Genomic DNA, 22,223 nt, shown 5'->3' with positions numbered 1-22,223 from the left:
GCCAGAGCCCCATACTGTCAGAACAATGATGAAACAACCATCTACCAGGACGTGGCAGCACCCCAGTCTTCAGCAGATCCCCCAAAGACTATCTAGGCCCCCAATGCAGCAGGAAGCAGTCTCTGGAACTCAATGTCCTTGTTCCCTAACCTGCCATGCCCAACCCCCACCTTTTTAATAACAATAAGAGGTGGGAATATTGGAAATTAGCAGCCAGCTGACCCCCGCCCCAACGATGGGCGGGACGCTCATGGCCATGTCATCCCTATGTCAGCTTTACCTGGCGGCCAGAGGACTTGGTTATGCATGCCCAAGAAATCCTCTTTTAAAGCAAGCACGCCAAGTGCTTCTCTCTCTCTGCCTCTCTCTGCTTCTTTGCTCTCTCTCTGTTCTCTCTCTTTCCTGCTTTCGGTTGGCCACCAGCTACCCCCTCTTTCTCTCCCCTCTCTCAATAAACTCCACGTGGGCGCTGAGTCTCGTGTTTGTGTTTCTTAGGCATTAGCTGCACAGCAAAAGAACAACAAGCTCACAACTAACTGTAATTCCAGCCTCAGGGATTTGATACCTCTGGCTTCAGTGACCACCTGCTCTCTCTCTCTCTCTCTCTCTCCTCTCTCTCTCTCTCTCTCTCTCTCTGTCACACACACACACACAAAACAATAATAAAAATAATCATTTAAAAAGAAAAACTTTATACTAATTCTCCCCTTTCTTCTTTCGTGCACTGTACAATGTCTTTATTTAAAATTTGTTCTCATTAAACTTGTTTAAGACCAAGTCAACTAAGAAAGTTTCATGAAAAAAAAAATGGTTTGAATAAATATGGGAGTGTCTGTGGATCTTTCTGACTGTGGTAGAACACAGCAATAGTATGGATTAGTCACAACACTATGCTGCATTAATCCCAGTCATACAACACCATTTTATTGCTTAATAGTTTATAATTCTACATGTTTGGGGAAGAATAATTGAGACCCTCATAGAACCAAGATGGCAGTCCTGAAATTTCATAAGCATAAGAAACTCCAGCTATTGCTTTCAAGAAAGGGAAGAGGTTGTCTTAATAATAAATGAAATTAAAACAAAAAGAATTGAATAAAAGTAACTTTGAAGCTAACTTGTAAAGCTCTTTTCAAATTTTGTAAATGGTCAACATGACATTTATAGACAAAAATAATCGTTAGCTACACAGTCCACAGGATCATTTGATGAAGAAGATGTGATTTTCTTCAATTAGAGGAGACTGGCATGTTTAGCATGGACTGACTGTAGATGCAGCATAACATTTTCAAAGCAAACCAGGAGAATGGAGTTTGTTAGGTGGCAGGTGCTGCTGACTGCAAGGCAAGTGTGGCCCTATAGTAGCATTCCAACATGAGTCTTTTTTACACTTTTATAACTGATCTGATTGATAACATGAAAAGTACTCAGATAATGAAGGTTCATGAGAAAGCATGCATCTCAGAAAGAAAAATATATTAAAACAAGTCAGAAAACAAAAACTTCTATCTTCTTTATGGTCTCCTAATCCTTCACTAAAGTTTTGGATGAGAGAGGACCATGGAGTATTCAGGCAAAGATATGTACTCTACAGACTGTGCATAGCATTAGCCAACTCTTAGTAAGTTAGAGTGATTGTCCATCCATATTTAGAGAACTAATATTTCCTCACTTTGCTTTAATTCCAGAACAGTTATTCTAAACAGCAAACAGGCAGAAAAGATGCAAGTTCAAGAAAACATTGTAATAAATGTGTGTCATATGTAAACTGCTGGTCAATGGCAGACCACACACCTCACAGTGGCTTCTTTAGGTGCTATTGGAAGGGAAAGTTCTCCTTTCCTAAAGATATCATGGCTATCGCAATGTCACACAACACAATGCTTTGCTCTCATGTTACAGTGATGCAGGTGGGAAGGGTGTATTACGATACTTATTTATAATGCAGAGTACTTGATAATTACTAAATTGTGTATTTTGTTATACTATATTTCTACTGTTACATTAGAGGATATGTTTATTTATAAAGACTAGTTGCCAGTTATGGACTTTTATATGTTAGTAATTCTGGAGGGTTATTGTTTGTTTGTGTGTGTGTGTGTGTGATTAAAGAAATATCAGTAGCCCCGCCTGAACTCCCTGGATTGGCCCCTGATCCTGCTGCTCCTGTCTCCGGTCCCCATTGAGAGCACACTTGGAGCTCTGATACACCCCCACCCATCCCAACCTCCAGCCTACCCCCCCTACCTTGTGCCCTACCCGAACTACGGTCCTGCCACTCTGGTTGAGCACTGGGACAGAGGGTGGAGCCAACAGTCCACCCTACTTCGGAGACCTCTCGGAGCAACTCCGAACAAAGGAGACCTGACTATCCACGTGGGACCACCTGTAATTTCCACCTGCTTGGTCCCTGACCCCGCCTCCAGTCCTCTGCTGGAGTCCCAGGCCCCTCCCAGAGATCCTCCTATCTCTGCGGGTCCACTCAGAGTTCCTGCAGGCAAGATCCTTGACCCACAAATCCGGGCCCCTGCCAAAGAACAAGGTATCAGCTGGAGAGCGCCAGTTTTCAGTGAGATCCCACTACCCTGCAAAACCTTCTCAGGTTCAAGCTCAGCCCTTGTCCTCTTCTGCCGGTCATTGGCCAGAGCTATTGGCCAGAGCTATTGGCCAGAGGACCACTGTGAGTACATGCTGGCATCTTCTTCTGGATCCTCATCCTTGACCCCATCCCTGGATCCCTGTTTACAGAGAAACCTCCTAGAGACCTTGGACCACACAGAGCTATAGACATTGAATCTTTGATCCACATAAGCCCATCGGGGAAGGACCATAGAGAGAGGGAAGAGACACCACCAACACCTACTGGAAGAAACTATGGGAAGAAGGCAATACAAGAGAACACCTAACAACAGAAAGACAAACATGACACCACCAGAATCTAGGGAATCTACACCAACTAGAATGGAACACAACAACAAAGCAGAGGAAGCAGAAGGGTATGACTTAAAAATCACCATCATAAAAATGATAGAGGCCCTCAAAGAAGATGTGAGAAAATCCCTTAAAGAAATGGAGGAAAAAACAAACAAAAAAGTGGAAGAAATGAACAAATTCCTTAAGGAAAGTACAGAAAGCCAAGAAAAAACAATTAACCAGGTGAAGGAAATGGTTCAAGATTTGAAAACCGAAATTGAGAAAATAAAGGCAACACAAATGGAAGGAAAGCTGGAAATTGAAAAGCTGGGCAAAAAATCAGAAACCACGGACACAAGCATAACCAATAGAATTCAAGAGATGGAAGAGAGAATCTCAGGCGCAGAAGATAAACCAGAAGAAATAGATTCATCGACCAAAGAAAACCATAAATCCAACAAATCCTTAACACACATCATCCAGGAAATGTGGGACACAGTGAAAAGGCCAAACCTAAGAATAATAGGCATAGACGAAGGTGAGGAAGCCCAGCTCAAAGGTGCTGAAAACATATTCAACAAAATCATCGAGGAAAACTTTCCAAATCTGAAGAAGGACATGCCCAAGAAAGTACAAGAAGCATACCGAACCCCAAATAGGCTGGACCAAAGAAAAAAGACCCCTCGACATATAATAATCAAAACACCTAGCATACAGAATAAAGAAAGAATATTAAGAGCAGCGAAGGAAAAAGGACAGGTAACATATAAAGGCAGACCTACCAAAATTACACCTGACTTCCCCATGGAAACCCTCAAGGCCAGAAGGTCCTGGATAGATGTTCTAAAAGTATTAAGAGAACACAGATGCCAGCCTAGGCTACTATATCCAGCAAAACTCTCAGTCAATATAGATGGAGAGAACAAGATATTCAATGACAAAACCAGATTTTCCCAATATGTATCTACAAATCCAGCCCTACAGAAAGTATTGGAAGGAAAACTCCAACCCAAGGAAGGTAACTATGCCCACAAAAATGTAGGCAACAGATAATCCAACTACCCCAGAAACCTAGGGTGAAGCAGAACAAATATATTCACAATACCACTGCCAACAACAAACCTAAACCAAACAAGCATCAACAATCAATGGACCTTACTCACCCTCAACATTAATGGTCTTAACTCACCTATAAAAAGACACAGGCTAACAGAATGGATACGAAGACAGAATCCATCCTTCTGCTGCATACAAGAAACACATCTTAGCTCCAAAGATAGACATTACCTCAGGGTAAAGGGTTGGGAAAAGATTTTCCAATCAAATGGAAATAAGAAGCAAGCAGGCGTAGCTATCCTAATATCTAACAAGTTAGACTTCAAACAAAACTAGTCAAAAGAGATGAAGACGGTCATTTCATATTCATCTCAGGAGAGATCCATCAACACAAAGTCTCAATTCTGAACATCTATGCCCCTAATACAAAGTCACCCACATTCGTAAAAGAAACACTACTAAAACTCAAAGCTCATATAAAACCTCACAAACTTATAGTAGGAGACTTCAATACACCACTCTCAACACTAGACAGGACCACAAATCAGAAACTCAACTAAGAAACAAAAGAATTAACAGAAGTTATGTCTCAACTGGGGCTAACAGACATCTATAGAACATTCCATCCAAAGACAAAAGAATATACCTTCTTCTCTGCTCCACATGGTACCTTCTCTAAAATCGACCACATACTAGGAGACATAACAAACCTCAACAGATACAAGAGAATAGGAATATTCCCCTGTATCTTATCAGGCCACCATGCTTTAAAATTGGAATTCAACAACAACACAAATAGCAGAAAACCTGCAAACTCATGGAAACTTAACAATGTGCAATTGCACCACTCCTGGGTCAAAGAAGAAATAAAGAAAGAAATTAAAGACTTTCTAATATTCAACGAAAATGAGGATACAACATACCCGAACTTATGGGACACCTTGAAAGCAGTGCTACAAGGGAAGTTCATTGCACTAAATTCCCATATGAAGAAAATAGAGGATAGTCACATAAATGAATTAACAGCCCAACTGAAAACCTTAGAACAGAGAGAAGCGAATTCACCCCGCAGGAGCAGACGCCAGGAAATAATCAACATGAGGGCTGAAATCAACAAAATAGAAACCAGGAAACAATACAAAAAATCAATGCAACAAAGAGTTGGTTTTTTGAGAAAATCAACAAGATAGATAAACCTTTATCCAAATTAACGAAAAAGCAGAGACAGAACATGCAAATTGACAAAATCAGAAACGAAATGGGGAACATAACAACAGACACAGAGGAAATCCAGTCAATTTTCAGGTCATACTTTGAAAATCTGTATTCCACAAAAATTGAAAATTCAAAGGAAATGGACAAGTTTATGGATAACTATCACTTACCAAAATTAAATCAAGAACAGACAAACAACTTAAATAGACCTATAACCCGCAAAGAAATAGAAGCAGTCATCGAAAGCCTTCCAACGAAAAAAAGTCCAGGGCCAGATGGATTCAGTGCAGAATTCTACCAGACATTCAAGGAAGAACTAATACCACTACTCCTCAAACTGTTCCACAAGATAGAAACAGAAGGTTTATTGCCAACTCTTTTTATGAGGCCACAATAACTTTGGTACCCAAACCTCACAAAGACACAACTAAGAAAGGAAACTACAGACCAATATCCCTGATGAACATCGATGCAAAAATACTCAATAAAATAATGGCAAACCGAATTCAAGAATACATCAGAGAAATCATCCACCATGATCAAGTAGGCTTCATCCCTGGATTGCAGTGATGGTTTAACATACGAAAATCTGTCAACGTGATCCACCATATAAACAAACAGAAAAAGAAAAACCATATGATTATCTCCCTAGATGCGGAAAAAGCCTTTGATAAAAGTCAATACCCTTTCATGATAAAGGTATTAGAGAGGTCAGGGATAACAGGAACATACCTAAACATAATAAGAGCAATATACAGCAAACCAACTGCCAACATCAAACTGAATGGAGAGAAATTAAGCCAATTCCTCTAAAATCAGGAACAAGACAAGGCTGTCCTCTCTGTCCATATCTCTTCAATATCGTACTAGAAATTCTAGCTAATGCTATAAGACAACAAAAGGAGATCAAGGGCATCCAAATTGGAAAGGAAGAAGTCAAACTGTCTCTATTTGCAGATGATATGATAGTTTACATAAGCGACCCAATAAACTGTACCAGGAAACTCCTACAGCTGATAAACACCTTCAGCAAACTAGCAGGATACAAGATAAACTCAAAAAAATCAGTAGCCCTATTTTTTTCAGACGACAAAGAGGCAGAGAAAGAAATCAGAGAAACATCACCCTTTACAATAGCCACAAGCAACATAAAGTATCTTTGTGTAACGCTTACCAAACAAGTAAAAGATCTATATAATAAGAACTTTGTGACTCTAAAGAAAGAAATTAAAGAAGATACCAGAAAATGGAAAGACCTCCCATGCTCTTGGTTAGGTAGGATAAACATAGTAAAAATGGCAATCTTACCAAAAGCAATCTACAGATTCAATGCAATCCCCATTAAAATCCCATCACAATTCTTCACCGACCTTGAAAGGATAATAATCAACTTTATATGGAAAAACAAAAGACCCAGGATAGCCAAAACAACCCTATACAATAAAAGAACTTCAGGAGGCATCACCATTCCTGACTTTAAGCTCTACTACAGAGCTATAGTTCTGAAAACAGCCTGGTATTGGCATAAAAATAGACAGGTAGACCAATGGAATCGAATTGAAAATCCTGATATTAATCCACGCACCTATGAACACCTGATTTTCGACAAAACAGCTAAAATTATACAATGGGGCAAAGACAGCATCTTCAACAAATGGTGCTGGCACAATTGGATGAGGGTGTATAGAAGACTGCAGATAGACCCATGTCTGTCGCCATGCACAAAACTGAAGTCCAAATGGATCAAAGACCTCAACATCAATCCAGCCACATTGAACCTCTTAGAAGAGAAAGTAGGAGGTACCCTTGAACAAATTGGTATAGGAGACCGCTTCTTGAACATAACTCCAGTGGCATAGACACTGAAAGAAACAATTAATAAATGGGACCTCTTCAAACTTAGAAGCTTCTGTAAGGCAAAGGACACAGTCGACAAGACCAAAAGGCAGCCCACAGACTGGGAAAAGATTTTCACCAATCCTATATCTGACAAAGGGCTGATCTCCAAAATATACAAAGAACTCAAGAAACTGGTCAACAAAACACCAAATATCCCTATGAAAAAATGGGGTACAGAACTGAAGAAAGAATTCTCAATGGAGGAAATCAAATAGGCTGAAAGACACTTAAGAAAATGCTCCACATCCTTAGCTATCAGGGAAATGCAAATCAAAACAACTTTGGGATACCATCTTACCCCTGCCAGAATGGCTAAAATTAGAAACACCAGTGATGACTTATGTTGGAGAGGATGTGGAGAAAGTGGAACACTCCTCCACTGCTGGTGGGAGTGCAAACTCATACAGCCATTTTGGAGATCAGTATGGCGGTTCCTCAGGAAAATGGGAATTAGTTTACCACAGGACCCGGCAATCCCCCTCTTAGGCATATACCCAAAGGATTCACATCAATGCAACAAAGACATCTGTTCAACTATGTTCATAGCAGCACTATTTGTAATAGCAAGAACCTGGAAGCAACCTAGATGCCCTTCAATTGAAGAATGGTTAATGAAGATGTGGCACATCTACACAATGGAATACTACTCTGCAGAAAAAAATAATGGTATCTTGAAATTCGCAGGCAAGTGGATGGCACTTGATGAAACCATCCTGAATGAGGTAACCCAGTCACAAAAAGAGAAACACAGTATGTACTCACTCATATATGGATTTTATAACTAGATCAAATGATCACCAGCCTATAATTCACATCACCAGAGGAACTAGGATACAAGTTGTATTCTAAGAGATTCATATAAAGTCCCTCACAGAACTGGGAAGGGACAAGTCCCCCAGACCTCAGGTAAAGTGGGGGAGGACAGCTAATGGAGAGAGAAGTAGGAGAAAATGAGAGGGAGGAGAGGAAGGCATGTGCGACCAGGAGGATTGAGCCTGGTTAGGAATGGAAAATAGGAAAGAGAGAGAGAGAGACAGAGACAGAGACAGAGAGAGAGAGCATAAAAAGGGGAGCCAATATTAGTTTGAAGATAAAGTTGAACACAAAGAAAGGTCGAGGGAACTACAAGACTGCTCCCAACTAACAATCTCAGCTTCCGTGGAAAGGCTACCATAAATGCCCTTCCCAGAGAGTGAGATCAACAACTAACTTCTCCATGGAGTCCTCAACTAATGCCTGTTGAAAACAGGAGCAAACACCCATACATAAACACTGAGTCGAACTAGAACCCAGAAGCAGATGGAGAGGACAAGACCATGCGGTGGAAGTACATAGAGACAGCTTACCTGAACAAGGAGGAGCTAAGGGCCACTAGACTGATAGCTGGGAAGCCAACAGGGGATTGACTCGGACCCCCCTGAATATGGGTCTCAGCCAGAAGGACTGAGCAGTCTAAGAGACCTCAGACAGTGGAGCCAGGATGTATCCCTGGTGCACAAAAGGACTTTGCAAACATATCCCCCATGGAGGGATAACTGCCTTATTCTAGAGATAGGAGAGAAGCCCTAGTCCCTACTTCACAGGACCTGTCAGATCTACATGACCCCAACTGGATGGCATTCCCCTACATATGGTATTGTGGTGGGGGGTTGGGAGGGGAGGGTGTTTAGAGTGCATGGGAGAGGGTAGAGAGGGCAAAAGGGAGGGAAGGAGGGAGGGAAGGCTGGAGGGAAGGGAGGGAGGGAGAGGGAACTGGGATCGACATGTAAAGTAATAAATAAAATAATAAATAAAATAAAATAAAATAAAATAAAAAAACGCTTTGACTCCAAAATTTAAGTTGAAGAACAAGTTACTGGGGAAAAGTATTTCTATTTTTGTTTCCACAGAAAATGAAAAGATGTGGATTCCTTCCAGACTAATGTGGTTTGATCACACCAGACCACCTGAAACAGAGTACAAGCTGATCCTACATTCCAAACAGCTGGACAAAACAGCCCTACAGACTACAGCTAGGATATCTGAATCTTCTTCAAATCCCCCAAGACAGCGCCCCTTACCAGCAGGAAGTAGTTTGGAAAGAACGACGCCCAAATTCCCAAATATTGTGTATAAATGTTTGTTTTCATTTAATTGGACTTTGTTATATAAAATTAAATAAAAAAATAAATATAAAAAAGAAATATCAGTATATTTTCATGACCTCCTTAGTAGTAATCAAAGTGTAAGCAGCATTAGACCATAATCTTAAAACTTAAACTTATATTTAATCAGTCATTTAGTAATCTGCTTTTCTCTATTCTTGCTGCTCAAATCAATATGAAATGCTTTATTTCAGATATTTTCTAAATAGGATAACTCTGAGAACATGCAAAATCTTAAACCCCATCCTTTCCTCCTTTTGGGACCCCTTTTCTAGGCAATAAAGAGAAAGTTAAGAAGAGATGATGAAGTGAGGATAGGGATAAGATGGGCATAAATAAGCTGGATCAGGATAATTGCGTTAACTAGAGTCAACATGAAACACAGTTGAAAAAACATGTGGATCATGCAGAGAGCAGATAAGGTTAATCACTAAATGACAGAAGTTAACCCATCTCAGTAAGGGATTTACTAGTCAAGAAAGATAGACATTCAGAGACAGGTTAACAAGTTTAACGAGAGTGTTTTCTCCATGTGGAATTTGCAACAGCAAACACAAAAGGGGTGTGTGTGTGTGTGTGTGTGTGTGTGTGTGTGTGTGTGTGTGTGTATGTGTGTGAGTGAGTGCATTCACGCATGCATGTATGTGCCACATCTGGGGCAGTCTGTTCTCTCCTTCTACCATGTGGGTTCCAGGGATCAAATTTAGGTCATCAGGGTTGGCAAGTAGGTATCCTTATCTGCTGAGCTATTTGGCTAACCTGATAATTTAGAAACTGATTTCAATAGATGACAAGATGACAGTGAATTGATGACAGTGTATTTGTGGAGGTCTCAAGGAAGGTAGAGCTGAGAGGAAGGTCACCACACACATAAGCATGCTTACACTTATTTAATTAGATAGTCTCCCATAGGTGAGTATTAATTTTTGATAGTTTTTTTTTTTTTTTTTTTTTTTTTTTTGCTCAGTCCTCAGTATATTGGTGGTATCCTTTGGTAAACAACCTATAAGAAGTTTGCATAGTGTGTTGTATGAACCAATTTAAGATTATACAACAAACATAGATGGGCAATGGATTTGCCAGGTTATTAAAACAATATCTTAAATACATTTTGGAATGTATTAACTAGTTGTTAAATTCAGATAGCTATGAGACAATAAGTGTTCAATTGTTCCTACTTTGAATATACATTGCATGTGTCTGAATTCGTAATTAGCTCGATGACTTTTGGCAAATGTCAAAATGTCTCCATGCCTCATTTCTCCTAGATGAGCTTAAATTAGAGCTCATTTTGAGATTAAAATAACATTGTTTATAACAATATATAACAACTTTAACAGAGCATTCTATAATTATTACTGTTCATAATATTATTATACTATTTTTTACTAACTGTATGAGATTTTTATAAGATACATATTAGTTATGATCTAGCCTTTACTTTTTCTCAGTTTTTCTCATATTTATTGAGGGCTGAAAGATTTCTCTATATTCAAATTAACTTGCACTTCCTTGGAAATTTGGGAGCAAAGACCACAGTAAATTTACTGGCACAAATCTTACAAAACACCAGGCAGATCTGGGATAGGATACAACTTAGTGTAACAATATAGGTTGGAGTTCAAGGTGTAGTTCAGTGGTACTGTGCTTGCCTTGAATGGTAGAGTCTCAGGGTTCAAAGCTCAATACTACAAACAAATAACCAGCAACAACAAAACCCTCCCCAAGCAATACATACTATAGCTCTAATTCCATGTTTAATCTAAGTGAATTGTATATCACCAGTCTATTTCAGCTTTGTGTCCCAACAAACTAATGTTCAGAAATGTGAATATCTATTTATTTCACACATTCATATAATTCTCTGAAATTTTTCTGTCAGCATACAGTATTTAATCAATATGGTTAAAAACAGGCTTGGGTGTTCTGGTTAGTTTTAACTGCCACTTGACACAACCTAGAATAATTTGAGGAGAGTCTCAAGAGAAAGAGTGCCTAGAGCAGACTGACTTTCAGAAATCTGCAGGGGATTACCTTGATTGTTAACTGACTCAGCCACTGTGGACAGCACTCACTGTGGACAGCATCCACTGCAGGCAGCACCATCCCCTGGAAGGGAGGATGGCTGAGATCAAACAAGCAAGCATCTGTGAATTTATTTTCTCTCTACTCTTGACTGTGGATATGATGCATCAAGTTCCTGCATCGACTTCCCATAATAATGGGCTATAACATGATCTGTAAATGGAATAAATCCTTTCTCTTCTAACTTGATTTTATTAAGATTTTTCTAAATCACTGCAATGGTTAAAACAACTAGAACATGAAATATTATTAAAAATTTGAACAACATTTTAAATAAAATAGAAGACTCAGTCTCTTAAGAGAAGTTCAGGAAACAATAAACATTAGTGTGACTGTTTGATAGGATATCAAGATTCCAAGCTCTTTCTTCCTATTGAGCCATCTTTGACTTTCATATTGCTTCTATCCTGAACGTGAATTCAAAAGCCATTGTGCAAACTCTCATCATCACATCAAACTACAGAATATAAAAGAAAATGTCAAAAGGATACACTTCTCAGTTGATCTATCTCCCTGGAAGAGCTTTCAGCAACACTACTACTTTGTTCCTGACCATACTGAATAAACTTCTCCTTTGCCAAGTGATCTGGAAAATGTAGATCCTAATGTAGGAATTTAGCATGTGTGATACAGCGTGATTTGTTGTTTTCCTATTCAACCAGCTATGATCCAAAAGTGTTTGCTCCTGTGAATGACACCTGTTGCACAAGGAGTAAAAAGATAAATGAAAAAATGCTTTTATTGGATTTTTAATAATGGAAACTAGAGAGTGACTGACTATATAACTCAAGGCACTTTACATGTCAACCATTCAGTATGGATATGTGTTACTCTTCACAAATGAGGATAAATAAGTTTCAAATAATCAAAATGAACACTAAGAGCACAAGTTACAAATTTAAAGTAAGTAGTTAAGCTAGGGGAGCCTGGGCTACTCTGGAGGGAGCCTCTGTTCTGGAAAACCTGTTAGAGAATTTTTTTCTATAAACCCTACTTTTTAGGTTCTACTCTTGGCATTTTTATGCAAACTTTGTTGGTGCTTTGTTGGTACCATTTTGTTAATTCTTTTGTTTTAAAATGTTTAGTGATTACATTCTTAAGTTAACTTTTAAGATCTTCGCAATTTAAAGAGACTGTTTCATTAATCCCAAGGACTCCACCACTCTTAAATACTCAGTTAAGATACTTTGCTGGGAAGATGGCTGGCAAAGGCTCTTGGTGTGCGGGCATGAGGACATGTGTAAAGATCCACATATCAGTGCAAAAGCCAGGGAGGTCACAAGTATCTGTAAGCACAGCACTTGGGAGAAGCAGACAGGAAGAACACTGGGGCTTGCTGGCCAGTCAACCCACTTAATAAAACAAAACAGCCAAGAATATGTTTAGTGGGAGATCCTGTCACAGGAGAAGACATGCAAAATCTCATGTTCTCCTCTGGATTCTGAACAGGAGTGCATACACCTACATACACATGCACAAACCACACATGCACATATACACATATACACACAGAGAAACAGAGATTACTAAAATAAGGTTATATCACACCAAATCTCCAAGTACTTGTTGCTGTTCTTAGGGAGAATAGGTTTAAGCCTTTCTTCTCCATTTCTGCCTCTTCTTCCTCTTCTTCATCTTCCTCCTCTTCCTCCCCTTCCCCTCTTCCTCTTCTTCTTCTCATCCTCTTTCTCACCTCTTCCTTCTTCCTTTCTTTTCTTTTGTCCTGTGATGTAGGCTGGTTTAAGGCTTCCTAATTAACACATTACTCTTTCATCTTTAACAACATTGGAGGATGTAACTTTTAGAAAATTGTCAGTCGGATACAGCAATATTGCTTTCAATAAATTTATGGTGATTCCTAGAACAGTGAAGATATTCTGAAAGGAAATTATGCAAAGATTTGATAGCACTACTTAAGAAAATTACTGGATAATATGGTCTGTATGTGTTCTTTGTGACCCAGGGTGTGGGATGTAACCTCTGACAAAAAGTTATTCTGAGAAAAGTCTCTCTGTGAATAAAGTTATCCATTCTTTATGAATTTTGTTTCAAAGAATTTCCCTCAAACTGTAGAAAGCCTTGCCTCTCCTTTTGTGCCTACTTATTTTATGAATTCTAACTGGCGGATCCCCTCTCAGGAAAGGATCTTATCCTCATCAGTCATTGTTTCTAATTATCTTTAGTGCCCCTTGGCCTTTGCTTAGGCAGATAAGGTCACTTTCTAGTTACCATCATGACTGCTAATCCCATGCATGAGACCTGGGCTAAAATGTTACTTGTCACCATCGCCTTAAACAAACTGGAGATTATCCTTTTGTCTCTGTGGGAAACCAGCAGTCTGCTAAACGTTCCCCCTGACGATGAGTGGAACAGGCATGGCCATGTCATTGTACGTCACTAACATGGCCATGTGTGCCCCCCTTCTCTCTCTTTTGCTTCTTCTCTTTTGCTCTGTCTCTCCTGCTTTTGGTTGGCCACTAGCTACCCCCCCTCTTTTTCTCCTCCCCTCTCTCCCCATCTCTCCTATTCTGTTCCCGGTGCCTCAATGTCTAGTCCCTTCTCCCTCACTCCCATTTCTAAATAAACTCCTCATTCAAGCTCTATCTGCCTGGCATTAGTCCCTCCTGCCTCAGTCACTCTCACCTGCTATGGAACCTGCCATGCTCTCCCACATGGTTCCTTTCCTTGGGAACCCATTCACTTGGGACCCTCACCCAGGACCACTCACTCCCACCCCTTCTCCACCTTTTATCCTTATAACAGTAGATAAAGAACAACAGTCTCTTTATACAAGTAAGGTAAACAGAATCTAAGACAGAAGAGAGCTTCTTGATTTCCTAAAATACATTTATTTACATTGATTTTTTTTGGGGGGGGGAATTATTCCACTCACCAAATAGCTCATTCTTTAATTAGTCCTATACGTCACATGATATTCTTAGATATGTAAGTCACTAGGTTTATGGGATCCAAAATTACTCATTTGAGTACTACTTTATTTTAAATGATAACACGTACAATTATCTCTGTCTCTTAGTTACAGTTTCTAATGCTGTAATGAAACACTATAGGCAAAAAGCAAGCTGGGAGGAAAAGGGTTTATTCAGTCTACACTTCCACATCACTGTTCACCCTCAAAGGAAGTCAGGACAGGAACTCAAGCCAAGCAAGAACCTGGAGCCAGGAGTTGATGCAGAGGCCATGGAATTCAATTTATAGACAAGGTTGGCCTTGAACTCACGGAGGTCCAGCTGCCTCTGCCTCTTGAGTGCTGGAATTAAAAACTTGTGCCCAGTTTAGTCTACTTTTTTATATGACCCAGGACCACTAGCCCAGGAGTGGCACCACCCATAGTGGGCTGGGCCCTCCCACCTCAAAATTAGAAAATTTCCAACAAGCTTTCATACAGCTAGATCTTATGGAGGCATTTTCTTAATTGAGGCTCCCTCTTTTCTGATGACTCTAGCTTGTGTGAAATAGTCACAAAATTGATCAGGTACTCTGATCTCTGTGTAGAAGCACAAAATTTTTGAGAATGTCACTAAACATAAGTATTTTCTTCTAGCTTTGTTCAGTCTAAAACCTGATCATAGTTCCCACTAACCCTTGACTATGGGCCCTTCTCTCAGAGCCACAACCACTCTAGTAAATATCTCTGATCAGGTACTGCTGATCTTTGCATCACTCTTTGTCAGGATTTTCAACTTTGTACTCTTACTAGCTACAGATAAAAAATTCCTTGAATACAGAGAACCATGAGAGCAAACATTCTTGGCTTCATTAAGAATAGTGTGAGGATATGATTATTCAGATGGACATCTGGATGCATTTCATACAAGAAATCTATCGAACAGAAGACACTTTGTGTTTTCTACCCATTCTTCTTGGCATAACATTCTTGTATTTAATAGTCCTAGAGATAGCCAGAATGAACTGGGAAGAAACTGTGGAATGTTAACCATCACTTTAAAGTGGAATATGAAGAAATTTACAGCAGTCTTTCTTTCTACATATATCTTGGCATTCCTTCTAGTAATTATTAGTATAAGTAAGGTTTCAACTTCATTTTTCTCTCCAGTTATCCTAGCAAACTGAATTCTACTTGCCAGGTCAAACCCTAAAATAAGTGGGTAATCAAGGCTAGCTAATTTGTGTACAAGTAGTACAAAGATTAAGATGCATCTATATATATATATATATATATATATATATATATATATATACATATATATATATATCTCACATGAATTATAGCTATCCAATCTTAAATTTTAAACAATACTCATCAACTGTATACATACAATATGTATATACAGTATTCCACATTATAATATTTATGTTAGTAATTCATAGTGTACCAAATAACCTGGAAGATATTACATTTCAGTGCTTCCTGGCTGTCAAAGAATTTTCTTACATTTTTTTCATTTGCAATTCATAACTTGAATTACAGAGCTTAGCTGTAGTTATAAGTATATATTGTTATGCAAGGGAAAAGTCATATAACTACTACAAGAGAAAAATCATGAAATCTCTGCTCTGGAAATTAATTAATTTATCTTTATAGACAGCAACAGTGAAAGAACATGCAATGCTACCTCTGAAGACAGCATTATCTAAAACATTTCATAGACTTGAGTTTTGGTTTGATCACAGGTACCTTAAGCAAAAGTTGGAGTTTGTGAATCAACTTTTTTTTTCTTAATTTACATATCGATCTCAGTTCCCCCTCCCTTCCTCCTTCCCTCCCTTCCACTCTCCCAACCTCCCACACCACCAACCACCCTCCCCTCCCATTCCATCCTCCACTCCACATGATGCCTTCCAGTAGTCAAGCCATTTGAAGTAGGGAATAGGCCCTTCCTCCTGCCTCTAGATTAAGGGAGTATACCTTCATGGGGAATGTGGTCCCAAAGCCCTTTTGTGCACCAGGGATACATCCCATGAAAGAGGTCCCTTAGACTGCCCAGGCATTCTAACTGGGACCAATGTTGAGGGGGTCTGAGTCGATCCAGTGATGGATTCCCACCTATCAGTCTGGGGGCCCATTAGATCTTCCTTGTTTAGATCAGCTATCTCAGTGGGTTTCTGTAGCCTGGTCCTGTCCTCCCTCTCTGCATCTGGATTCCAGTTCGGCTCAGTATTTGGTTGTGGGTGTCTGCTTCTGTTTCCATCAGCTACTAGATGAGGGCTCTATGATGGTGGGTAAGTCGGTCATTGATCTCATTATCAGGGAAGGGCATTTATGATAGCATTTCTATTGTTGCTCAGATTGTTAGTTGGAGTCAGTCTTGTAGGTCTCTGGACATTTCTCTAGAGTTAGTTTTCTCTTCAAACCTATAATGGCTCTCTCTTTTATTCTCTCTCTCTTTTATTCTCTCTCTCTCTCTCTCTCTCTCTCTCTCTCTCTCTCTCTCTCATCTATTCCTCCCCTGATTTAATCTTCCTAGTCCCACATGCTTTCTTCTTCCCCCTTCTTTTTCTCCTAACTCCCTCTCCACTAACTGCCCCCACACTACTCCAAATATGCTCAGGCTATCTTTGTCCTTTCCCCTTCTGTGATGGACCTTGGATGAATTTCTTAGAATCCTCCTTCTATCCTAGTTTCTCAGGCAGTGTTAAATATAGGCTGGTGATCCTTTGCTCTATGTCTAAACTCCATATAAAATTGAGTATATACCATGTTCCTCTTTTTGTGACTGGGTAACCTCATTAAGGATTGTTCATGTTCCATCCATTTGCCTGCAAATTTCAAGATTCCATTGTTTTTGTTTCTGATTTTTTTTTCCATTGTGTAAAGGTGCCACATCCTCTCTATCCATTCTTCAGTTGAGGGGAACATAGATTGCTTCCAGGTTATTGCTATTACAAATAATGCTGCTATGAACACAGCTGAACAGGTGTCTTTGCTGCATGGATGTGAATCCTTTGGGTATATGCGTAAGAAGGAGATTGCCAGGTCCTGTGGTAGAATCATTCCCATTTTTCTGAGGAACCGCCATACTGATCTCCAAAATGGCTGTATGAGTTTGCACTCCCACCAGCAGTGGAGGAGTGTTCCCCTTTCTCCACATCCTCTCCACCATAAGTTGTCATTGGTGTTTCTTATTTTAGTTATTCTGGCAGGAGTAAGATGGTATTTCAGAGTTGCTTTGATTTGCATTTCACTGATAGCTAAGGATGTTGACCACTTTCTTAAGTGCCTTTTGGCCTTTTTGATTTCCTCTATTGAGAATACTCTTTTCAGTTCTGTACCCCATTTTAAATAGGGTTATTTGGTGTTTTGGTGACCAGTTTCTTGAGTTCTTTGATATTTTGGAGACAATTCCTATGTCAGATGGAGAATTGGTGAAGATCTTTTCCAAGTCTGTGGACTGCCATTTGGTCTTGTCATCTGTGTCCTTTGTCTTACAGAAGCTTATCAGTTTGAGGAGGTCCCATTTATTTATTGTCGATCTAAGTATCTGGGCTACTGGAGTTATGATCAGAAAGCCGTCTCCTGTTCCAATTTGTTCAAGGGTACCTCCCATTTTCTCTTCTAACACGTTCAGTGTGGCTGAATTTATGTTAGATGTTTGATCCATTTGGACTTGAGTTTTGTGCATGGCGACAGACATGAGTCATCTGCAGTCTTCTACTATCATCCAGTTGTGCCATCACCATTTGTTGAAGATGCTTTATCCTCCCATTGTATACTTTTAGCTGTTTTGTCAAGAATCAGGTATTCATATGTGTGGGGTTAATATAAGGATTTTCATTTCAATTCCATTGTTCTACCTGTCTATTATTGTGCCAATACCAGACTGTTTTCAGGGCTATAGCTGTATAGTAGAGCCTAAAGTCAGGGATGGTGATGCCTCCTAAAGTTCTTTTATTGTACAGAGTTGTTTTGGCTATCCTGGATCTTTTGTTTTTCCACATGAAGTTGAATATTATCCTTTCAAGGTCAGTGAAGAGTTGTGCTGGGGATTGCATTGAATCTGTAGATTGTTTTGGCAAGATTGCCATTTAACTATGTTTATCCTACCTAACCAAGAGCATGGAAGAACTTTCCATTTTCTGTTATGTCTTTAATTTCTTTCTTTAAAGATACAAAGTTCTTGCTATATAGGTCTTTCACTTGTTTAGTAAGCATTACCCCAAGATACTTTATGATGTTTGTGGCTACTGTAAAGGGTAATGTTTCTCTGATTTCTTTCTCAGCCACTTGTCATCTGTATATGTAGGGCTACTGATTTTTTTATTTGAGTTTATCTTGTATCCTGACAGTTTACTGAAGGTGTTTATCAGCTGTAGGAGTTCCCTGATACAGTTTTTTGGGTCGCTTATTTAATTATCATATCATCTGCAAATAGTGACAGTTTGACTTCTTCCTTTCTAATGTGTATCCCCTTGATATCCTTTTGTTGTCTCATTGCTTTAGCTAGAACTTCAAGTACAATATTGAAGAGATATGGAGAGAGAGGGCAGCCTTGTCTCGTTCCTGATTTTAGAGGGATAGCCTTAAGCTTCTCTGCATTCAGTTTGATGTTGGCTGTTCGTTTACTGTATATTACTTTTATTATGTTTAGGTATGTTCCTGTTATCCCTGATCTCTCCAAGACCTTTATCATGAAAGGATGTTGAATTTTGTCAAAGGCTTTTTTAGGATCTAGTGAAATGATCATGTGATTTTTCTTTTTCAGTTTTGTTTTTAGCTCTTCCTTTGAATTTCTGGTAGAATTCTTCACTGATGCCATTTGGCCCTGTGGGGTTTTTTGGGTGTGTTTTTTTTTTTTTTTTTTTTTTTTTTTTTTTTGGTTGGGAGGCTTTTTATGAGTGCTTCTATTTCATTAGGGGTTATAGGTCTATTTAAGTTGCTTATCTGTTCTTGATTTTATTTTGGCAAGTGATAGTTATCCAGAAATTTGTCCATTTCCTTTGAAAGTTCAAATGTTGTAGAGTACAGATTTTCAAAGTATGACTTGAAAGTTGTCTGGATTTTGTCAGTGTCCATTGTTATGTCCCCATTTTCATTTCTAATTTTGTTAATATGCATGTTCTTTCTTTGCTTTTTGGTTAGTTTAAATAAATGCTTGTCTATCTTGTTGATTTTCTTGAAAAACCAACTTTTGTTGCATTAACTTTTTGTATTGTTTTCCTGGTTTCCATTTTATTGATTTCAGCCATCAAATTGATAATTTCCTGGCATCTACCCTATGGGGTGAGTTTGCTTCTTCTTCTTCTTCTAAGGCTTTCAGTTGTACTGTCAATTCTCTAATGTGACTGTCCTCAGTTTTCTTTATATGGGCACTGACAGCAATGAACTTCCCTCAAAACACTGCTTTCAAAGTGTCCCATAAATTCTGGTAAGTTGTGTACTCATTGTCCTTGAATTCTAGAAAGTCCTTAATTTGTTTCTTTCTTTTTCTTTGACCCAGGTATGGTGCAATTGTGCTTTGTTCAGTTTCCTTGAGTTTGTAAGTTTTCTGTGATTTGTGTTGTTGTTGAATTCCAACTTTAAAGCATGGTGGTCTGATAAGATACAGGGGACTACTCCAAGTTTTTTGTATCTGTTGATGTTTATTACGTTACCTAGTATGTGGTCGATTTTAGAGAAGGTTCTATGTAGAGAAGAGAAGAAGGCACACTCTTTTGTGTTTGGATAGAATGTTCTATAGATGCCTGTTAAACCCAATTGAGACAAAACTTCTGTTAGTTCTTTTGTTTCTTTGTTAACTTTCTGTCTAGTGGTCCTTCTAGGAGGGAGGGGGGGTGTTGAAGTCTATCACTATGAGTGTGTGAGGTTGTATGTGAGTTTTAGTAGTATTTTTTTTTTCTTTTGAATGTGGGTGCCTTTGTATTTGGGGCATAGAATTGAGACTTTGTGCTGATGTGAAATGACTGTCTTCATCTATTTTGATTGATTTTTGTTTGAAGTCTAACTTGTTAGATATTAGGATAGCTACATCTGCTTGCTTCTTGGGTTCATTTGATTGGAAGATCTTTTCCCAACCCTTTACCCTGAGGTAATGTCTGTCTTTGAAGCTTAGATGTGTTTCTTGTATGCAGCAGAAGGATAGATTCTGTGTTCATATCCATTCTGTTAGCCTGTGTCTCTTTATAGGTGAGTTAAGATCATTAATATTGATGGAAAGTAAAGACCATTGATTGTTAATGCTTGCTTGTTTTAGATTTGTTGTTGGCGGTGGTTTTGGGAATATATTTGTCCTGCTTTACCATTGGGTTCTGGTGAAGTAGAAGTATCTATTGTCAATGTATTTGTAAGCATAGTTAACTTCGTTGGGTTGGAGTTTTCCCTCCAGAAATTTCTGTAGGGCTGGATTTGTAGATACATATTGGGAAAATCTGCCTTTGTCATTAGATATCTTGTTTTCTCTGTCTATAGTGATTGAGAGTTTTGCTGGGTATAGTAGCCTGAGCTGGCGTACAAGAACTCTTAGTACTTGTGGAACCTCTATCCAGGACCTTCTGGCCTTGAGAGTTTCCATGGAGAAGTCAGGTGTAATATTGATTGGTCTGCCTTTATATGTTACCTGGCTTTTTTCCTTTGCTGCTCTTAATATTCTTTCTTTATTCTGTATGTTAGGTGTTTTGATTATTATGGGTTGAAGGGTCTTTTTCTTTGCTCCAGTCTATTTGGTGTTAAGTATGCTTCTTGTACTTTAATGAGCATGTCATTCTTCAGATTGGGAAATTTTTCTTCAATGATTTTGTTGAATATGTTTTCTGTTCCTTTGAGCTGGGCTTTTTTACCTTCTTCTATGCCTATTATTCTTTGGTTTGGCTTCTTCACAGTGTCCCATATTTTCTGGATGTTAAGGATTTTTTGGATTTAAGATTTTCTTTGGTTGATGAATCTATTTCCTCTAGTTTATCTTCAGCGCCAGAGATTCTCTGTTCCATCTCTTGTATTCTGTTGTTATGCTTGCATCTGTAGTTCCTGATCATTTGCCCAGTTTTTCTATTTTCAGCATCCCCTCAGTTTGTGTTTTCTTTATTGTCTCTATTTCAGTTTTCAAGTCTTGAACTGTTTGAGTTTTTTCCTTCAACTGTTTGATTGTTTTTTTCTTGGCTTTCATTACTTTCTTTAAGAAATTTGTTCATTTCTTGCATTTTTTTTTTGTGTGTGTGTGTGTGTGTGTGGTCTTTTCCTCTATTTCTTCCAACTTTTGTTTGTTTTTTCTTCCATTTCTTTAAGGGATTTTCTCATATAGTCTTTGAGGGCCTCTGTCATTTTTTTTAATGAAGATATTTTTAAGATGTTCTCTTCTGCTTCATCTGCTTTAGGGTGTTCAGGTCTAGTTGGTGTCGAGTCCCTCTATTCTGGTGGTATCATGCTTGTCTTTCTATTGTTAGGTGTTTTCTTGTATTGCCATCTTCCCATCACTTCTTCCAGTGGGTGCAGGCGGGGGTCTCTCTCTCTCTCTCTCTCTCTCTCTCTCTCTCTCTCTCTCTCCCTCTCTCTCTCCCCCTCCCTCTCTCTTTCTCTATGTTGCTCCCTCGGTGGGCTTAGGTGGGTCAGGAGTTAGATGTCTGTAGTTTTGGTTGATCCAAGCTCTCTAGGAGGTCTCTTCTCAGGCAGGGGCCCTGCAATGGGGGTCAAAGATCAGGCAGGCAGGGATTCAGGGTGGTCCTCTATTAGAGGGTCGGCGATTGGATCAAAGATCAGACAGGCAGGTCCAGTGTGCTCAGAGCAGGTCCAGGAAGCTCCCCAGAGGCGGGAGACCACTGGACCTGCCCTCTGGTCTAGTGCTCAACCAGAGCAGTAAGGCAGTGTGCTAGGTAGGACACAGGATGGGGAGAGGGCAGACTCTGGGACAGGGCTAGATGAGGATCAGAGCTTCAGGAGTGCTCTTACTGGGGACAGGACACAGGAGGGAGCCAGATTCCAGGGAGTTCCCAGGAAAG

The sequence above is a fragment of the Phodopus roborovskii genome, unplaced genomic scaffold (assembly GCF_943737965.1).
Source record: "Phodopus roborovskii unplaced genomic scaffold, PHOROB, whole genome shotgun sequence".
Classification (NCBI taxonomy): Eukaryota; Metazoa; Chordata; class Mammalia; order Rodentia; family Cricetidae; genus Phodopus; species Phodopus roborovskii.
The sequence above is the reverse complement of the archived record's forward strand: the minus strand, read 5'-3'. Positions refer to the sequence as shown.